Source organism: Triturus cristatus, chromosome 8 (genome assembly GCF_964204655.1).
Source record: "Triturus cristatus chromosome 8, aTriCri1.1, whole genome shotgun sequence".
Taxonomy (NCBI): Eukaryota; Metazoa; Chordata; class Amphibia; order Caudata; family Salamandridae; genus Triturus; species Triturus cristatus.
Window position 1 is genome coordinate 1,135,578,206 of NC_140591.1, and position 21,778 is coordinate 1,135,599,983.

The 21,778-nt window shown below is 41.9% G+C and overlaps 1 pseudogene; it reads left to right on the forward strand.

The window, feature by feature from the left end:
- The first annotated feature begins 837 nt into the window (after positions 1–837).
- Positions 838–21,778, forward strand: part of LOC146805508 (mitogen-activated protein kinase kinase kinase kinase 4-like) — a 31,135-nt pseudogene continuing 10,194 nt past the window's right edge.

A 21,778-nucleotide genomic window follows, 5' to 3' on the forward strand; every position in this document is an offset into this window, starting at 1 on the left:
ACGTGCGCCTTTTCTGTGAGAAACAGTTCAAATTTGATGTGTGTGGAATCAAAGCCCTGCTCCAGCCCATATACTTCCCTCGAAGAAGTCAAAAGCCCCACAGAGGAGTATCATAGAAAACACTCCAGAAACCCACTGGTAAGGCCGAAAGATGACATACTGCGCCACAGCCTAACACAGAGCTATCATCAATACAAAACAAAGATGCTAAAGGCAGCCACAACCAGGTACAATGCAAACAGTTGAAAGCAGTTATAAACCAGTGTGAGAGACGAAACCAACACTTACTGTCAAAAAAGAAGATAGTGCCTTACGACCTTCGATGGGGCATGACGACCCAAGTACAAGCACACAGCCAGTGCTTGCTAGGGGTACCGGACTAGAAAGGAAAGCTGCCATCACCTGAACAGCATATACTTTCAACGGCAGTTAAAAAGAGCACGAAGTAAGATGCCGCTGAGTTTCTGAAACCACCACTGTTCAACATGGCAAAGAAGCAGAATATTGGCACCAGGTGGACTGCATGGATCGAGGTGTTCGATGATTTCATAGAAGCCCCTGAAGAAATAGAAAAGAAAATCATTATGTACCTAAAGAACCTTGCTGGCGATGGAGTAAATGAAGTGCTAAAGAAAATCTCAGACTGAGACAATCTCTTACCGTCATATCAAAGAAGCATTAGGAGCCAAGTTCAATCCGATGCCAAACGTCTTCTATGAAATGTACATTTTCAATCAAAAGAGACAGTAAATTGGTGAAACCATCGATGAGTTTGTTTAGAGGCTTGATGTGCTTATCAAACACTGTAAATTTAGTGAATTTAACGATGAAGAAGCCATGCGCCTTAGAGTCATTGATTGCTGTCTTTCGGACTTGTTCAGAAGATGTATGCTGAGAGAGCTGCTCAGTTTGGAAAATGTGCTAATGGCTGCAAGAGCTGAGGAAAGAGCAGCACGGCAAGCTGCCGACATGAAAGCTGGAACTGCAAAGAGTGAATCAGCACTAATTGTGAAGAGCAAACACAATCACAAAGTAGATACAGGTAAGTTGCTATCCTCAACGAAAGGAAAGCTGTGTTTCCGATGTGGATGTTCATTTCCACACGAGGGCAAATGTCCAGCCATTGGATACACGTGCAAAGGTTAACGCAACGGAAACCACTTCATAACGGATAACAAGGCAAAAGAGAATCCACGTGCATCATGGTGAGATGAGAGAATAAATCCCAGAAAGTTCCAGACGCATCCTCGCCACGCCTACAAAGACGAAAAGCAACCTCAGTTCCAACAGGTGGAAACTACACTAAGTCGATAAGGATGATGTCATTAGTGATGTCATGAGTGATGTCACTGATCATGTCATGAGTGATGTAACATGTGACGTCATCAGCAGTGCATAGCGGGCGCGCGAGTTATAGTTAGCTGAACTAACTATAACAGGGGAATTTCAATGGTTTTGTACGAGTGAAAAGTCCAGCTAACTATAACCCCCCTGAAACCTATGGTTTTTTCAGTGAATTTCTAAGGTTTTTTAAATGCTAATTCCTAACTATAACATGCCTGAAACCTATGTTTTTTTCAGTGAATTTCAAAGGTTTTTTAAATGCTAATTTCTAACTATGCCTACAGAGATAGGACATGTGAAGAAAGAAGAAAAAACGCACAGAAAGAAAAAAAAAATGCAGAAAGAAGCAACAGAAGTCCTCAAAGACGAAGAAAAGTGCAGGAAGAAGGATAACGTGCAGAAAGAACATACAGAAGAGCAGAAAGAAGCCTTGTTGCAAAATCATCCTGTACCCTCAACTTTTTCAGACGGATACTGGTGGTAACTGAGTCTGACTAACCAGTCCTAGAGCCAGTGCTATGTTAAAAGACACTCAGAATACAGTGAAAACACCTACATACACTGGGGAATACTATGCGTTGGGGTCCCCCTGTGATCAGCATGACCTCCTCTGTAAGCCCCTAGTATATAATAGGGCAGTGGATTAAAACTACCTCTTAAAACGCGCCACAGGGCGTGTTTGCACACGTCACCTCAGGCCCCGTCCCCTCACTTCCCCACTGTGTAAACACGCCCTGTGGCTGTTTTAAGTTGGGAGATTAAGTCCCCTTAAATCCTGAGGGTCCCTAGTGTCCAACTAGACCACTAGGTACCTCCAGTAAGCGCCACAGAGCTGCGGTGCAGAGAGATGTAAAAAGGGGCACGGCCTAGACCACCTCTCTGCAACGCAGCGCAGTGGCGCTTACTGGAAGCACCTGGTGGGCTAGTTGGCCCCCAGGGTCCCTCAGGATTGAAGGGGAATTATTTCCCCAACTTAAAACGCGCCACAGGGCTTGTTTGCACATGTTAACTCAGGCCCCGTCCCCTCCCTTCACCACTGTGTAAACACGCCCTGTGGCCGTTTTTAGTGGGGAGATTACGTTCATTTGAATCCTGAGGGTCCCTAGGGTCCAACTAGCCCACTAGGTACCTCCAGTAAGCGCCACAGAGCTGCGCTGCAGAGAGGTGTAAAAAGTGGCACGGCCTGGACCACCTCTCTGCAACGCAGCTCAGTGGCGCTTACTGGAAGCACCTGGTGGGCTAGTTAGCCCCCAGGGGCCCTCAGGATTGAAGGGGAATTATTTCCCCAACTTAAAACGCGCCATAGGGCGTGTTTGCACACGTCACCTCAGGCCCCGTCCCCTCCCTTCCCCACTGTGTAAACACGCCCTGTGGCCGTTTTTTAAGTTGGGAGATTAAGTCCCCTTGAATCCTGAGGATCCCTAGGGGCAAAATAGCCCACTAGGTACCCTGTGGCCGTTCTAAGTTGAGAGATTAAGTCCCCTTGAATCCTAAGGGTTCCTAGGGTCAAACTAGCCCACTAGGTACCTTCAGTAAGCGCCACAGAGCTGCGTTGCATAGAGGTGTAAAAAGGGGCGTGGCCTCAGAACACCTGTCTGCAACGCAGCTCCCTGGCGCATACTGGAGATACCTGTTGGGCTAGTTGGCCCTCAGTATTGAAGGGGAATTAATTCCCCAACTTACAACTGGCCAGGGGGCGCGTTTGCAGAGTGCTGCAAGGAGGGGGCGTGGCCTCCGGCGCGATGCCGGTCTTTTAGTCTTTTATTTATTTATTTTTTTTAAGGAGGAGGGCTGTGTGGCCCCCCTTCTTTTTCTAATTTACTGGCCCTGGGGACCCCATCCCCCAGGGCCTGCACCCTAATTTTTGTTTTGTTGAAAAAAATTAATTTGGCCCTCTCAATGCCTTATTCAGCCCCGGGGACCCCAACCCCCGGGTCATGACCTTTTTTAAAAAAAATTCTTTAGGAGGGGGCTGCGTTGCCCCCCTCCTCAGGCCACTTATGGCCCCGGGGACCCCATCCCCCGGGGCCGGCCTTTGTTTTTTATTATTTAAAAAAAAAATATATTTATAGAAACACCTAGGACATGCTGGACAAACCGTATGTACCTATCACCATCACGATTTGCGTGATATTCATTAAAAGGCGACTATGCATAGAATGAATCCACATGGAATGTATTTACACCGCTAGTGAAGCCCTGACGTGTCTGACGCCCTACCGTGCCTAATCTCGGCACCCCCGCCGGTGGGTACTCTCCAAGTAGACACCCTTGTAGTTTATTTATACAAACGTGGGTAGCTATTGACAGGCACATTTAATATACACGCACACCAAGCCATTCAAAGGGGAATCGACAAAAATTCGACCAAACTATGCAAGAAATCCCCCTCACGGTTAATAAAACACACATCCACCGCCGGATGTGTAATACTTTTTATTTTACTCTCTGGAAAGGAGACAAACCTCACTTGAGAGTCACAGCGTGCTCCTGGCTGAGCCCAATGCTATGTTACACCCACCAGTGCCCGCCGAGTGCCTCACACCCCTGTGTTGTATTCCACCAGCTAGTGCGTATGCTATGACACTCTCTAGCCCATGTGCACTGTAACACCACCCCGTGAATATGTCATGCCACACTTGCCTTCGCACGGGTTATATTGCCCCATCTAACGTGCCTTCCTCGATGCCTATGTTATAACGCACAGCGCTATGCCATACATATTACAATCTGGGATCCATATCTTTGTCACAGTGCATATGCAACGTTACACTCCCCAGCACATATTTTATATTACAACTTTAGAGACTAGTTAGGTTACACAACACTGCCCTGTGCATATTACACTCCAAGGCGCATATTGCATAGCACGCGCTAGTGCCTGTGCTATCTCGCGCTCTCCAATGAATCTGTCATTGCGCACAATGTATTGCATATTATATTTCACGCCCCGGTTCATCTTATATCACACTTTTTGGTGCATAGTTTATACCATATACTATATCTAGTTTTCATTTTCAATAGTGCTCTCAGGACTATGTTCTATATAATACTGCGTCCACCTACCCTTTTCACGGGCATTACATTTTGCGATGGGGGGTGGAGGGTCAGGGGGTGTTTCTGCCAAGTGAGCCCGGAGTCACAGTCACAAACGTCCTCTTCTTCCTGAATAAAAGTGAGATTATGCTGCATACTTGTTCATATTTTAAGTAGTTTGCACAGACACACATTTTAAAAACAATAAAGTTCCTAATACCCACCTTCTCTGAACAGTTAGCTTGCTGCCCCATCCACCTCCTCCCTATCCTCTGTTGTCTGAATCCATGGACTAGCCTCCTCCCTCCTGCCATGCATGGTCTGATGTGCTGCTGCTGGAGCGGGTTGTGCAAAATTTTTGTATACCCATCCCATTTTGCATGTCGTTTTATTAATTAGATTAATTAATTAATCATAATCGTACTAATGGTTTGGAGTGATGTGGAAATAACTAATCAACCTTATTAATGACCGAAATACACGTGGGATTTGCATCTGCATGGCCTAATTAATGACGTGAACTAAATTGTGTACGCATATTAATGATAGATAATTAGAACATTGCATGATATATGTCGCTTTGGTGATGAAATTGTGATTCCTGCTTTATTTAGTAAGTATAAACCGCATTGAGTGTTGCTTTTGGCTAGATAAATACACACACATATGGGTATTAGCGAGGGAATAACATTTAATTAGTCATTTCTATGTATTAATTACGTTTTTGTGTTTCTTTGCTTAAGTTGACTATTCTGGCCTATCAAATGATGGCTGCTTTTGGTGCCTAACCCAACTGCCGACGCTGAACCAGGCTTGGGTGAAGTGCGCCTGCGCTAAAAGATGAGCAACAATGGCCCTGTCTTGACCCCAGGCAATCTGTACTTATCAAGGCCACTGGGAAAGGTGCCAGCGCTACAGACAAAAGGCTTTATTAAAGAACCGGAACCAGCAAGTATGCTGACAGCATGGACTAAACCTTATGGGAACGGAGAGGTTGACCCCTGATCAGCCAATCAGAACAGTTTAAAACTCAATATTGTTACATTTTGCTATTGAAATTATTATAAAACCCATAGAATAGAGAGGTTGGAGGGTCGCTCCTTCGATTTCCTGATGATATGCTGATGAAGAGGACGGTGACACTGCAGGACAGCTGTTAGCCTGAATCTTTGATGGACTGAATTAATGCCCAAAATCCTGATGAACTTAACCTGCTAAATTGATGGGCATAGATTTGCGAGATTGCCAGATTTGACATAGAAGACGACTTTAGCCAGAATAGGTAAATATGAATGGCAACTTGATCAAATGAATGATTAATCTGCAATATTAATATAAATTTGGATTTGAACATCTACAGAAATGAGTTGGGTTGTTTATTCATTGAAATGTGTTAATGAAAAGGTTAATTAGAGTATTAGAAATTCACTTAAATCTACAACTAACAAATCCATCACGGTCATGAGGGGAATACCAAATGTAGAATCTAGGGCCTAATGAGTATAAGAAGGGTTTGTAGGTTTGTTGCTCATTAGGGTAAAGTGGTATCTTCCTCCCTCATTATCCAGCACTTGGAAGGATAATCGCCTCTCGCACGGACTGATGGTGAGTGTGTGTTGGTGTTAGGGGCCCCACCAGCGAATGTATGGATAGTGTGCGTGTGTGAGATCTTTTGGTCCGCAAAGGTATGGAGGGATTTTGCACTCCGCGCTAGAGCACTGCCACTGCCCTCCATTTAGCATGATGTACCAGTCCACTCCTCCTGCCCTCCATTGCCCAATTCTATGGCCCCTCATTGACCTCCAGATTAGCCTCTGTGCTTAGCTTGCTGCCCCTATTCTCCTTCCCCCTGCCCTCCGATGTCTTTGTGCATGCCCCTGCTCCATCCTTTTTGCCCACCATGTTCCATGGACCTGCCACTCCTATCTACTCTGAGTGTTCTGTTGAGCTGCCACTCCCCTCCCACCTGCCTAGCATTGTCAGATGACTGTAACCTGTCCCTGCCACCTCCATCCTGCCTGTCCACATGCCATGCCCCTATCCCCTTCCTCCTGTCCTCCATGGTCCATTTTACTGCCACACCCTTCTGCCCTCCCTGGTCTGTTGTGCTGCAACTGCTCCTCCTGCTTACCCGCGCAGTCTGTTGTGAGGCCCCTTCCCCTGAACTCTCTTGTCTGTGCCCAGGTCCTGACCCTCCCTTCTATCCTCCATGGTCCTTTGTGCATGCCCCTGCACCCTCCTTCTTGCCCATCATAGCCATTGTGCTGCCACTAACCCTCCTGCTTGCATGCATGGTCTTCTGTGCTGCCATGGCCCCTCCCACCTTCCCTGTGTGGTCAGCTAGCTGCCCCTGACCCCCTCCCACCTTCCCTCCATGGTCTGTGTGTATGCCATCATAGTCTCATTGTTGCTCTCCATGGTGTGTTTTGTTTCTAGTGCCCAACCTGCCTGACCTCCATGGTCATCTTGCTGCTCCTGCCTTGCCCCCTTGCCCCCAGCCCTCTGTTTCCATGTGTAGACCCCTGGCTTGTCTGTTCCATTGTAATGCCCCTGATCCGTCCCTCCTGCCCTTTATGGTCTGTTATGCTGCAGCTTTCTCTCCTGTCTGCCCATTATGGTCAGCTAGCTACCATTGCCTCTTCCCCTCTGTTCTCTGTTGTCCATGTGCATGGTCCTGTCCCCTCCCTATTGCTTTCTATGGATTGTTGTGCTGCACTCCTGTCCCGCATGCGCTGTGTGGTGTATTGTGCTGCTGCAAACCCTGATGCCTGCCCTGTAGGGTCAGTTTGGTGCACCTCTCCATGTCCCTCCTGTCCTCTGTTATCCGAGTCCATGTCCCTACCCCAATTCCTCCTGCCTACCATGATCCAATGTACCATACTTGCGAACATTTTGAACTTGGTAAGAGGGAGATTTTGAAAAACAACTGGGGTATTGAATTTCCCCTTTGAGTTACATTGAAAAAGAGGAGATTGTAGACAGGAGAGAGATCAAATAAGGCCCATTTGAGCTTAAAAACATTGGACGTTTCTTGGCTGAAACGGGTCTGTTGGCATGTATGGTTGTACTACCACTGCCTCTTCCTTCTGCCCACAATGGTGTATTATATTGCCACAGCCTCTCTTGCCAGTCCTGTAATGTTGGTTTGTTGCCCCTGCCCCCCTTTCCACTGCCCTCCATAGTCTGTTGTGCTGCCACTGCCCTTCCTGCCTGCCCAGTGTGGTCAAATTGTTGCATCTGCACTCTCCTACCTGCCTTCAATTTTCAGAGTCCGTGCCCCTGGCCTTTGCTTCTCAACAGTATCCCAATGAACAACTAGATTGCTAACATTCTATATTTATTACAAAAGTGTGGAACGCTTGACGTCATCTTGATGTAATCAAAACTGTAATACCTAGAGTATTTCCTTTCGAAATTACATATTTGAGAGGGTCTTATTTGCATCAAATTTATGGTTAGTGCTCTAAAAAACTAAAATGAGGACATATTTTCTGAGTTTTCAAATAGCGACAAAGAACTTTTACATTATTTGTATTCTTTATGTTTTTTTATCCAGTTGACCACTTGATTAAATGTTGCACCTAGGGGAGAGGATGTGGTGTTACTTCCAGAGCTGCAGACTTTGCAACTGGGGAACCAGGTTGGAGTTTCTGCTTCAGCTCAACATTCTGTGATTCTGGTCAAATCACTTAATCTCCCCATGTCTACAACCAAAATGAATTTGGTCTTGTGTGATGTAACCAATGCTCATGTAAAGCACTCCAATACCTGACAAGTCTGCACTATATAAAACTGCAAATACTAAAAAAATAAGTGTTTTGCACACTTCTGTCATTGGGCTGCATGTGGGCTACATCTGGGTGATATTTGTGCTGCATTTGGGCTCTTTTGTCTCTGGTGGCCATCTTGGGAGATTTATTTGTATTGAAGTTTCCTAATTTCCTCATTTACTGCAGTCTCCTCAGTAGGAAATGCTTTCAGTTTTTTACTTTGATTCCATTAAGAAGGTATTCAGATATGTCACACATTTGCCATAAATTCTGAATGTTAGCACTCTAGTTGCTCATTAGATCACTGTAGTAAAGCTACTGCTCACCATGGAAGTCTGCTGCTGGTATTAAAAGTGCATGTTTCAGACTGCATATCAGAAGTTTTTAATGAAATAGAAGAGGATTTGAGAAGTCACTCAAAATGTGCCCTAATTTTTCTTTCTTCAGCACTAATCATAATTTCTATGGCAAAATGAACCCCCCCATTGTGTTCCTTTTTAAAGTAAATGTTTTAAGCGTTACCATTTTTTTCCAATCAAGATGGCTTCAGGTGTGCCATACTTTTGTCATAAGCAAGACAGTAAGCGCTCTAGTTGTTCTTAAGAACACTCTGGGACATTCTGTCATTGGGCTATACTTGGGCTACATCTGGGTGATATTTGGGCTACATTTGGGCTCTTTTGTCTCTGGTGGCCATCTTGGGAGATTTATTTGTTATGAAGTTTCCTAATTTCCTCATTTACTGCAGTCTCCTCAGTGGGAATACTTTCAGTTTTTTATTTTGGTTCAATCAAGAAGGCATTCAGATGTGTCACACATTTGCCATAAATTCTGAATGTTAGCACTCTAGTTGCTCATTAGATCACTGTAGTAAAACTACTGCTCACCAGGGAAGTCTGCTGCTGGTATTCAAAGTGCATGTTTCAGTCTGCATGTCAGAATTATTTTATGAAATAGAAGAGGATTTGAGAAGTCAAAATGTGCTCTAATTTTTCTTTCTGCAGAACTAATCATAATTTCTATGGCAAAATGAACCCCCTCATTTTGTTCCTTTGTAAATTAAATGTTTTAAGTGTTACCACTTTATTCCAATCAAGATGGCTTCAGGTGTGCCATACTTTTGTCATAAGTAAGACTGTTAGCGCTCTAGTTGTTCGTTAGAACACTCTGGGATATTCTGTCATTGGGCTATACTTGGGCTACATCTGGGTGATATTTGGGCTACATTTGGGCTCTTTTGTCTCTGGTTGCCATCTTGGGAGATTTATTTGTTATGAAGTTTCCTAATTTCCTGCAGTCTCCTCAGTAGGAAATACTTTCAGTTTTTTACTTTGGTTCCATCAAGAAGGCATTCAGATGTGTCACACATTTGCTATAAATTCTGAATGTTAGCACTCTAGTTGCTCATTAAATCACTGTTGTAAAGCTACTGCTCACCAGGGAAGTCTGCTGCTGGTATTCAAAGTGCATGTTTCAGTCTGCATGTCAGAATTTTTTTATGAAATAGAAGAGGATTTGAGAAGTCAAAATGTGCCCGAATTTTTTTTTCTACAGCACTAATCATAATTTCTATGGCAAAATGAACCCCCTCATTTTGTTCCTTTGTAAATTAAATGTTTTAAGTGTTACCACTTTATTCCAATCAAGATGGCTTCAGGTGTGCCATACTTTTGTCATAAGTAAGACTGTTAGCGCTCAAGTTGTTTGTTAGAACACTCTGGGACATTCTGTCATTGGGCCATACTTGGGCTACATCTGGGTGATATTTGGGCTACATTTGGGCTCTTTTGTCTCTGGTGGCCATTTTGGGAGACTTATTTGTTATGATGTTTCCTAATTTCCTCATTTACTACAGTCTCCTCAGCAGGAAATACTTTCAGTTTTTTACTTTGATTCCATCAAGAAGGCATTCAGATGTGTCACACATTTGCCATAAATTCAGAATGTTAGCACTCTAGTTGCTTATTAGATCACTGTAGTAAAGCTACTGCTCACCAGGGAAGTCTGCTGCTGGTATTAAAAGTGCATGTTTCAGTCTGCTTGTCAGAATTTTTTAATGAAATAGAAGATGATTTGAGAAGTCACTCAAAATGTGCCCTAATTTTTCTTTCTGCAGCACCAATCATACTTTCTATGGCAAAATGAACCCCTCATTTTGTTCCTTTTTAAATTAAATGTTTTAAGAGTTACCACTTTATGCCAACCAAGATGTCTTCAGGTGTGCTATACGTTTGTCATAAGTAGGACTGTTAGCGCTCTAGTTGTTCTTTAGAACACTCTGGGAAGCTGCAGTAGAACACAAAGGAATCAACTGACAGTCTCTGCCCTTGTTGGATGTACATGTTTTACTGAGAATGTCAGACTTCATTCTCACATGACTGAGAAAGATAATGTGAATTTACAGAAAATATGCTCTCAGTTTAGCTTATAGATCACCTTCCAAACCTCTGTGGGAAAAGCATGAGAAAATAGTTTTCTCTCAAACATGATTCATGATATCACAGCAGAAGGCTTTTTCACATGGTAAAATCACCTTAGAACACACCACAATTCCTAAAATGAGTATGGTACCATCAACAAATGATTTATAATGTAACTAAAGTCTTAAAACCTTCTATTGACTGCAATGCTTTTTAATGAGGTGCTATCATGTATATTGGTCCCAAGATGGCTGCCAACACTTCTTGGATGAAGTGCTGACAGCCAATCAGATCTCACGATGAGATGTGTGGTTAGGCTCCGCCCAGATATATATGTGATTTTACTTTTGATTTTCTCAGGAACTACTGAACGGATTTACACCATATATGCAAAAGGCACATGCCTGACCTGAGGACTACCTCTTTGCCAAATTTCAAGTAATTCAGTTCAGTCGTTCGGGCTGTACCTTCGACTAAAGGTCCTATTGGAAAATGCATGGGGAAAACGCGTTTTGGGACCCCCCTTTTTTCTCGGCCCCCGCTTGACGAATCACCCGAGACTTTCAGGGTAGGAGCTGAGCGGAGCGCCCCATTAGTTTTGAAGTTCACGAAGATAAGTCAACCGGCGCCAAAGTTATTCAAAATAGAATTTTCAGATTTCCTATGGGAACTCGGTCCTAACTATAACTATCTATATATATATATATATTTGAGATATAAATATGTACATGTCCTTTACCAGTGACACACATCGCATTATGCCTGTTGTAAATGCAGGAGCCAATCACCGTTTAATCCTAAAAAGCACATAAATTGTCTCTTTAGGAAGCAAGTCACACCACATATAGAACGCATACCAAGTCTCTCCCCCATTCACCAATAATATGCTTAACAACATTGTGGGCACCAGGCAAAATTCTTTACACCCCTTCCTTTTCAAAAGAAAGGGGGCTGCACATAAAAAAATATGCACAGTTTTACTCACTCCCGGTATATTGCTAATAATGAATTAAGTCTCTCACAAATCACAAACTCCAAGATGCAACTACATATCTTCAGACGCTCCACAGAATCTTTTTCACCAATAGAGCATGTACTTGCAACACAACATTGTGTTTGCCCGACGACAAAGGCGAGTCAGCTTCATTCACAAGGGACTGATCGCCACCACATAGTTGAGCATAGCACAACCAACCGTAATATCGAAGAAAAAAAAAATTTGAGACCGCTTCACTGAAAGCACTGATCCCTCACACATTATGGGCATGGCGAACCCAAAAGGTGAAAATCAGCTCCTACAACGGAGACTAATCTTGACACCATAAGGGAGCCGGCAACTCTTGAAGGGGAGTTGACCATGACTTCCAAATCTAGCACATAAGGCCGGCAACTGGGGTTGCCAGCGACCTTTCTGGACACCTTAATCGGAGATGGCATCTCTTCTATAGGAGTTAACCACAACTTCCAAAGGTATCCCGTATGGCTGGTCACTGGGGTTGACCGCGACCATAAAATTCGCCAAATAAAGTGTGGGGGGGGGGAGGGTTAACACCCATCCACCACATAAAACACCTATACACAGTAAAATGAAAATAATCAGCACCTTTAAACATGCATATACATACTATATAGCAAAGCAAGCTAACTGGGACAAGCATAAGGCCATACCTCACATCTGGTCCACCAGATAAGGCCTCCTACTCAACAGAATGTATTCCTGACAATACAAAAAGAACTCAGCCCCTTACAAGGTTGCTTTTCTGGTACAACAGCATTGACCTGTGTAAAGGGAGACTGAAAACAATACAAGGTACAGTTTTTTCAGGCTTCCTTACTAAGGTATAAAAGGTGCACAAAGTCTGCACACAGCACACTCAAATGTTATTGTATCTTTCCCTTGCACTTTATCACAGGGGAGCTCAATACCCCTAACGGCAGGCATTAGCCTACTAAATGATTGGAGCCTATTCGCAAATAGTCGGCCAAAGGCCCACTGTGCACAGTACATATTAAGGGCCGTAACCCAGATTCAAAAGCCAGGGTCCAATGATATCCCATGCATACAGAAGAAGCACACCCTTCATCCACAACCCAGGTCAATCATATCACCAAAATACCTCCAAACCCACAGAAGGTGACCCAAAAGCAAGCATACTCGTATGTAAGCATACCTACAGCACATATACATATGTACATGCCTCTATATGTACATGTCAACATCTTTGGTATACAAGGTGGGTTGAGAACTCTCCATAATGAATAATATACATGCATGTGTATGCCTGTAAATATGTATATATACAAATGCACGCTGCATATAAAAGGTAAAGCCTTCTTTACTCTCCCCTCAATTTGCTCATATGGACATGAACAGAACATATAATCATAGGATACCGTCCACGTTCTGCAATACCATAACCAGGGAAAGGTAAGAGCTGACTTAAACACGTCAGCAGCATACGCATAGTGTTTTGTCGCTACCAAAAACCAACTTTGAATAAGGAGTACATACACACATAAAGCAACCAGGCACCCCAAAAAATGCTTAAACCATATATACACAAGGCATTAAAGCCTGCCCATTCATCAAAAAATAAAACAAAATAAACAATTTCTGGCAATATACAAACAAGAGCTAGTGGTTTGCAAAGACCATATTAAAAAAGGCACTCACAAAATAAAAGAATCAAATCAGGCCAACAAAAAGATGAATGGGCCTATAAAATATAACTATTTCAATATATATCCAAGGGTTTTTTCAAGGTCACGTCTATAAATATTTAGCACACTCGCAGATGCAAATATGCATAACGGTGTATATATGTGTATACTCCCCTAAAAGGATAGCTATATGGATATCTACTATGTACACACAACAAAAACACAGATTCTCTCAAAAAGAACAAGTGGTACACTACACCATTTTTGTTTATTATCCTGTGGAGATTACCTACACTTTACTCCTTCCTCCACAATCACTAAATATCGCTACACAATCTACGCACAGTATGTGAATTTAGAAGACGTCTATGCTGCAAAACGAAACTAGTTACTTACCTGTAAGAACAGTTTTGCAGCCTAGTCTCTTCTAGATTCACATACGACCCTCCCTCCTCCCCATGTGTTGGAGTAAAAATTAATAATGGATAAAATGATTTAAAAAAAGAAAGACTCAAGACATAGTCCCTAAATAAACATAGTACATAAGTACTTATAAGGACTATCAAATAGTAAAAAGCTACACGTCTCCTCTTTCAATATTACATACATCATATATAAAAACGAAACCATAGCAAATATGCTACATCTGTCCTATTATACCAGCAGGGGATCTTTTTGGAAAAGGTCACACCGAGATACCTACATAGCTCATAAACAAACAATTAAATAACAATATTGCTTTTCATACTTTGCTATATACAGCAACGTTTTTTAAAACAAACCAGTAGAGCTTAAAAAAATAAATACATAAAAAAAATGTGTGTGTGTGTATATATATATTTATATAAATAAATATATATATATATGTGTGTGTGTGTGTGTGTAAATGTGTAAATATATCTCAATAAATGACCTTGTAGAAGTCAACAAGTGTCGCTGCACTCTCAGCTCAATAAACAATCAATATCATACTTATTCAACAAACAGACACAAGCACAAGGCAAAAAAGGGAAAACAAAAATATCTGAGAGCTTACACACACACACACAGGGGGTAGTAGCCTGACCAGGGGGATCAGGTTTCACAACCTCCCAACAGGAAGAAAATAGAAAACAAAGCACTTTCCGACTATAACCACTAGATGGCGGAATATGCTCAGTATGTTAATCTAGAAAAGTCTAGGCTGCAAAACTGTTCTTACAGGTAAGAATCTAGTTTGGTTAAGACAGCTAATAGATAGTGGTTTTTGGATCATTACTTCCAAAACTCTTCCCGGTGTGAGGTTTCCCTGGTGTACTTCTTTTTAATTCTTCTCATTTTTGTTGTACAGTTGGCTAATAAGTACATGTAACTTGACTAGAGCAATGAAGAGACTCTGTATTGCTTCTAGGGACTGAGTTCTGCTGTTATTACTTTGTCCTTTGCTCAACATATCAGAATATGCTCTTCTGGCTTGGGTTTCCCCGCTCATCTATGTTACTATCCATCCAACTTTGGCTATTGCTTGTCCGCCTTTTTCAGGTCTCTCTGGGAAAAACCCACCCTTCATCTTAAAATGAGTTGCCTCCTTTCCCTGGCAAAAAATGCTTCACCAAGCCATCCAGTCACTCTTCTTGATATGCTACTGCTTTCTGTGTAACACACTGAAATTCTAACATTTTGCACAAGTGGAGGATGAAGTTAATATTTTATATAACCACCACCCTTTAAACAATTGTTACAGTTTAATGCATGCTATTCTCCTATTAGTTGCTTTTGAAGCAATGGTTTAACCAGTTTATTGACTATACCGGAACATAGATAGAAACATTATTACACTTAATTATTTTCCTTTAATCCCAGCTCAGTGGTATACTTTCTTCAGGCTATTACACCTCTGAAACCCTACATATTCTGCTTAATTTCTGTGCATTCCGTACAATATTACGACTGTGCCTCTTGGAAATTATTTGTAATGTTAAATTATAAAGTTTTGTGCCAGATTTCAGTTCTCTTTCTGAATGGAAGAAAGCATGCAATGTCATTCTTGAAAATTATGCAGAGTTAATATCTGCTAAGCTGTCGCTAGGTTTTTTCATTTCACCTTTCTCGTGACACCATCTACAGGGGTTAGGATCAATGTTGAGAGACAGCATTCAGACTCAATTTGCCCCTTCCCAGTTGTGTTTTAATGTGTATTCATCTGCACCAAAATATAAAAAGATCAGTAGAGTCTTAACCCAAACAGTTCTGTTCTTCCTTCCATTGAATGACAGAAATGGATTATGATGTGAGATTCTATGGAAAATGTCTATCAAAGTAACAATCTAGTTACGAAAGATGATCCCTTTTTAAAAAATAAGTGGCAGGATTATGAACTTTTGAGTTCTTGTCAAACTTAGAGTGGACCAGTGTTTACAACTTCAGCATCAAATGCGTTTTTGGATTAGGAAGTGGTTGTGACGATTTTATCACAGAGTTATATCATCTCGTTGCACTGTTAACTATTATGTTTTATCTCTAGGCAAGAAAAACAAGTTGCGAGTGTACTACTTATCATGGTTGAGAAACAAAATTTTGCGCAACGATCCCGAAGTGGAGAAGAAACAGGGTTGGACAACTGTAGGTGACTTAGAAGGCTGTGTGCACTACAAAGTTGGTGAGTAATAACTACATTTATGAGTGAGAGGTAGAAGTTAATGGTTTGGTAAAATGTGGACAGTCTCTCATTCAGGCTAAAGTGACTGCAAACTCAACAGGCTGAATTACGAGTGTGGTTTGTTTGCATACCATGTTCCAATACAACTGTGTACCATTGCCTTCTCTGGTTCCACCATGGGCTTGTCCGCTTCACAGGGAGGCTCAGCATGGGCGCCCCATAAGCATTGATCTATTTGAACAAAACCACACAGATCACTCTGGTCATCATTATCTGTAGAATGTTACTTCTGTTGATAAATGTACCCTCAACCAAGCTGAAATCGATTCCCAATTGTTTTTCAGTTTCCAGTTATGCCAGTTTTGAGGTTAGTGTATCTTGTGGTAGGAATACTGAGAAGCATATCCATCAACAATTCTGCACATTATAAATCATATAAACTTACATTGTAGCTAAACATTAAGTATACAGGATAACCACTACCTACATTAGCATGGTTGGGTGAATGATTATTAACAGACAATGATAATACAAGGTGTGCCCAAAGAGGCATGCTGTAAGAATTCTTCAGGTAGCCAAGTTACAGATAAAATACTCTCCGGAAGTTGAAAGTTTGCTCGTATTGTGAGCTTTTAGCGTTTCCTCATGGTCACTACAATGAAATGGAAAGCTAGGTTAAAATTTGAAGTGGTTTGATGTATGAGGGGTTTCCTCAAGCTTTGGATTTTTGTGATGTGGGAATAAGCTTAAGGGGCTAAAATGTGGTTACTGACCACAAGTGTGGTTCCCATTTGTGGAATAATGTCTTCGTTTGTGCAAAACATTTCAGAATTTGGATAGAATCTGGGATTTCTTTTGTGGATGGAAGGATGTGATGAGATTTTGAGGAGACAGCAGCTTTAAGCAGATGATTCCTTGTAGTCCTCAATTTTACATGAGCATAGAACAACCGCTGTGAACCATCTTTGAATTTTTAATACATAGAGAATGCAGTGGCATTAGGAATGGCGTAGATACCCTGTTTCCTTTGCATTATGTCTAGGCATGAGATGTAGACAAGCAAAAAAGGAGTAAAGTGATGAGCTGATTTAACTTTGTGTCGAGTTTCATTTTGAACAAACTCAGTATTCAGTGTGGTCCTGTGTATGTTTTATTGGTAACTTGGGAAGAATTAGGACCGCATGGATAAAAATTGACCATGCAGTTTTTATAATGGTATTTTTTAAGTAATGTTACATTTTCAGCACATCACAGCTTGTGTGTTGCTGTGATTTGTGAGAATTGCAAAAACTCATTCAAGCATCTTTCACATTTAATCCTTTGTTGCAAGCTTGGGGCCCATGGTTCAAATGTTTGATAATAGAGGCATGTGGTGAGACTGGTTAATGAGTTTAGCAAGCAGTGCACATTTTATGTGGCAGATTTTGTGGGTGTAGCTAGGTTTATTTCTGAGTGCAGATGGTGCTCTGTCACCTACAAAGACCAGCCTCTTTCAGGTTGGAGTTCAAGTTTGAGAACCTGGCTTCAGTGATGACCAAGAGCACCATTGGTTGGAAAAAAAAAAAATATATATCTACCTGGCAGGCTCAGGTGATAGATCAACCACGCGCTTAATATGTATTATGGCTAAAGTGTCGCAACAACTTGTTGAGAGGCGAGCAAACGTCTCCCCGTAGGGCATCCTCTGACTAACCCTTTAAAGGAATTAGTCATTACACTGAGCAAAGCAACTTAAAATGTGAGACTCTGCAAAGCAGCAGTACTTCAAAAAACAATACAGTCAATAGATTGGATGTTAAACGGGCTTTAAGGTACTACACTGACAGAACAAAAACCTTTAGTAAGACTAAGCAATTATTTTTCTTTTCTACTTCCCTACACTGGAAATACTATTTCAAAAAGTTGAATTTCCAGATTGATAGTAAACTGTATCTAAACTTGTTATGCTAAAGCTAAAAGACTTTTACCTGTCACCCCTAAATGTTGCTGAACTCGTAAAATAGGGACTTCTATGGCACTTTTAGGCAATATTCCCCTTGCTGACATTTGCAAAGCAGCAACATGGTCCACACCACATACCCTCACAAAACATTGTGTGGATGTACTAGCACATAAACAAGCCATTGTTGGCCAGGCAGTGCTACAGACTCTCATTCAAACGATCCCCACAGGCTAGCCACCACTTCAGGAGAGGGACTTTACAGCTGATGCACAGCATGTGTATCTACAGCACACATGCCTCTTACGGATTATGTTATTTACCCTAGAAGCATCTGTTCTTGGCATTTTGTGCTGTAGATTCACATGCACCCTCCCTCCTCCCCGGAAGCCTGTGTTGGTTACAGTTTATTTACATTAATTCACATTACTTACATGGACATCACATTATTGATACTACAACTCCATTCTCACCCACCTGCGGCAAAACAATCTTAACAATGGAGTTGATGCCCATGCGCAGTATCACCAGCAGGAGGAGTCACACAACCTTGTTACTCGAAGAACTTCTTTAATGAAAAACAACTTGTAATCATCCGAGCCCAACACTAGATGGCGGACTTAGGCCCAGAATGTGAATGTACAGCACTGCATGCCAAGAACATATGCGTACAGGGTAAGTAACATAATCCTTCTGTTGTATACTCTTTGTAACTGTGGATTCCTACCGGCCCTACCGCCACTTTGTTCTGTGGAGTATCCTCTTCACCTTGTAAAAAGAACCCTGGTTAGAAATCAGAATACTGTCTCGACAATTGTTTCTAGGCTCAGGGCACAGAAAGACATAAGAAACTGGCATCCATCAGGGAATCGGGGTAGTGCTTATATGCAGCTCTGCTCTGTCACTCATGATGCAGTATGAGTCACCACGAAACCATACCTCACCATCTACCAGGATCGCAGTTGCATTGCTGGAAGAAGTCGCCGGACCTATTCAGGTGCTTGGGGATATTCCAATGGTGTGGAATCTGTAGATATGTAGAGTATCTACCAAAAAGAGCATTACCAAAGCATAAGTAACTTGTTAATTTAGTTGACTTCTTGACTTTTGTAGGGACCTAAGGTTCAGATGAAGTCGACCCATCTGAGAAACTGCTCAAAGATTTTACCATGAGAAATAATCTTTAGCATGGAGAAAAAAAGCAGTCTTAACTGTCCAGCTATTGCTTTAGATTTGCTAAGCTAGAATCCCCAGTGAAGACAACAGTTCCACATGGGAGAAGGTACCTTTGGTAGCACAATTAAGTAGAAAACTCCAGACCATACAGAACTCAGCTACAAGACTCTGATTCCCCCTTTACTCTCCTCTTCACCCACATCTCCCCGCACCACTGAGACCTCCATTGGCTCCTTATCCATAAACGGGCAATCTTCAGATTCCTTAAACACATACAGAGCCTTGCACAACATCAGGCTCTACCAATAATCACATTAACTTCCACAAACCTACCCAACACCTCTGCACAGACTGGCTCCTCTTTGCACACAGCCTCGGCATACACAGAACCAGATCCGATGGCTGTGCCTTCTCCTACCTCGCTCCTAAAGCCTGAAACGACCTACCTCTGTACATCAAAGCTGCCTCTTCAGTTCCTGAATTCCGCAGGAAACTGAAGGCATGGCTCTTCTGCTAGTCTCGGCCATGGCCCCTCCCCTGCCACCCCTGCTTGTCTGCGCCACAATACCCTTCCGCATGAGTTTTGTCCTCTACAGATACCTTTAACATAACATTGCTCTGTTGGTGATTTATTTGGAGCTGACAGTTGCTGCTGATCTTCCTTTGTATTTGTTTCTCTTTGTGCATTTCCCGGTGTTGGCACTTCTTCAGTCAGTGATATGGAAACAGGTTAATACAGTATGCAATTGAGCTCAACACTGCTCAAGTTGTTCATACTGCCCAGGTTCTGTGGGCTTGGAGTAAAGCGGGTCATGACAATACTTCAATCTAGGCATGTCACTTCTTTCTTAGATCGGTGCTGTTGGTTCTTGTTTTCCTACACAGGCATCTAGTGTTTCTTCCACAGAAGTTAGTTATTGGTTGTTAAGTATTACACAGTGATACTTGGTCAGTAGTCTTCAGTACTGATCTAAAGAGCTGAGCCCTCTTTTGCACAGCTTTTTGGAGGATCTACATAGACTGCGCAACAGGTCCAAAGGTTTTGTGCTTTTTCCCTGTAAGTGCATGGTCTAATGAACCTGGTGGAGGACACCTTTTCTTTTACATTTGTGACTGTTCTTGCTTTATTGTAAGCATCAATAGTATTGTTGACAAGTTGTAGGCACCCGTTACACTCACTCTTGCTACAAATGTCGCTCTTTGCAGTATGGCATTAAATCAGAACATATTTTGGTTCAGCATTGCACGATCCTGTCCACTATGATTGTAATCCTGATTTTAATGGTGGTAATTTCTGGCATACTGTGAGCTTGGATTATGTGATGGTGCCATGTTATGAATAAAAATAATTTTTCATACATTAAAATTCAGGCACACTCAGAAGAGGGGAAACAGAGCAACTGTATGTAATGTATACGCTAACATAGATGATTGAACCCTCTCTTCTAAACCCAGGACACATGTTCATGGACTGGCCAAGGTAAAACATAGCACATTTGTAAATGCTTGTTTCAGTGTTAGTTTTGTAAATAGCCTCTTTCAAAAATCATCATAACAAGAAAGACAACTGGCACACTTTTACAAGCATCCACAAGAATGTTAAAATCAATGCATTGTTGCTGTAGCCACTGTTTAACCCCACATAGAAGAGGTTACAAATGTCTGCGAGAAACATTTGTGCAGCTCAATTGTTACTTCAACCAGTCAGGCTTCCTTTTGTGCTATTAACATGCACAGATCTTGTCCTGGCTAAGCAAGTCATCCAATGTACTTCCCTGCATGCCAGAGTTCGCCTTTTATTTCCTCGCTCTAACTCTCCTCATGAGACTTCACACCTAAAAATGAAAAATAACTTTCACACAATGGTGAACGTGCAGGAAGATAAACTAAAGGCAAAAACAGATGCTGAGAGGTGAATACAATTTGTGGTTTAATAAAATTGCCAAAGCTGACATTTACAGAACGATACGTGTATTAGCAGAGTCCTTGATGCTGGATTTATAATTTATTTAGGACTTGCTGCGAATCGAACTCTCTCTTGCACCTACCTGTGAGACCCTGCATGGTATACTTTGTTTTGTTATTTGCTATTCTTATAATTCGGACTATTCACTTCTGCTCAATGTATTGCATTTGTTTGATGGTTCAGTAGTTAGGTTCAGAATCCTTTACAAAATAGAAATTATAAAAAAACACTACTAACCTGTGTAAAATATAGAGTATATAAACATTTTCTTAATCAGATTTTACCCATTGTTTATGCATTTTATTTCAGTGAAATGTGAAAGAATAAAGTACCTGGTCATTGCATTGAAGAGTTCCGTGGAAGTCACAGATTTTATGTTTTGAGTGGCTCTGTAGCCCATGGAGGACTGCGAGACAGTAGGCTCAGCTTCTTTGTGCCGCATTATCTGAAAACTGTTTTTCTTGGGTTACACAACATTCTGGTTTGTATGACCTTAGGTGACTTGAAGCAGTCAGCATTGGTGAAGGACTGATAGTTCGATGACATTGGTGGACTGGCCTTAGCCTAATTGTGATGTGCTAGCTATTAATAGAGTGCACCATGATTTGTAAGTGGAATCCCAGCCACGCTGCTCCTGTACTCCCATCTTTATGATCTTAAATGCCACTGACAGATATTTTTGCTGTGCGTGCCCTAAATTTAAACTTTCTGTTTATTTGCTGTTCATGACTTGGGTGCAGATGAAGGTCTGCTTGTGTTTTTGCTTGCAAAAACAGGTGTGCAGGAAAGGGTTATTTTGCCAGTATTGTTGGCTTGTTAACTTTATCA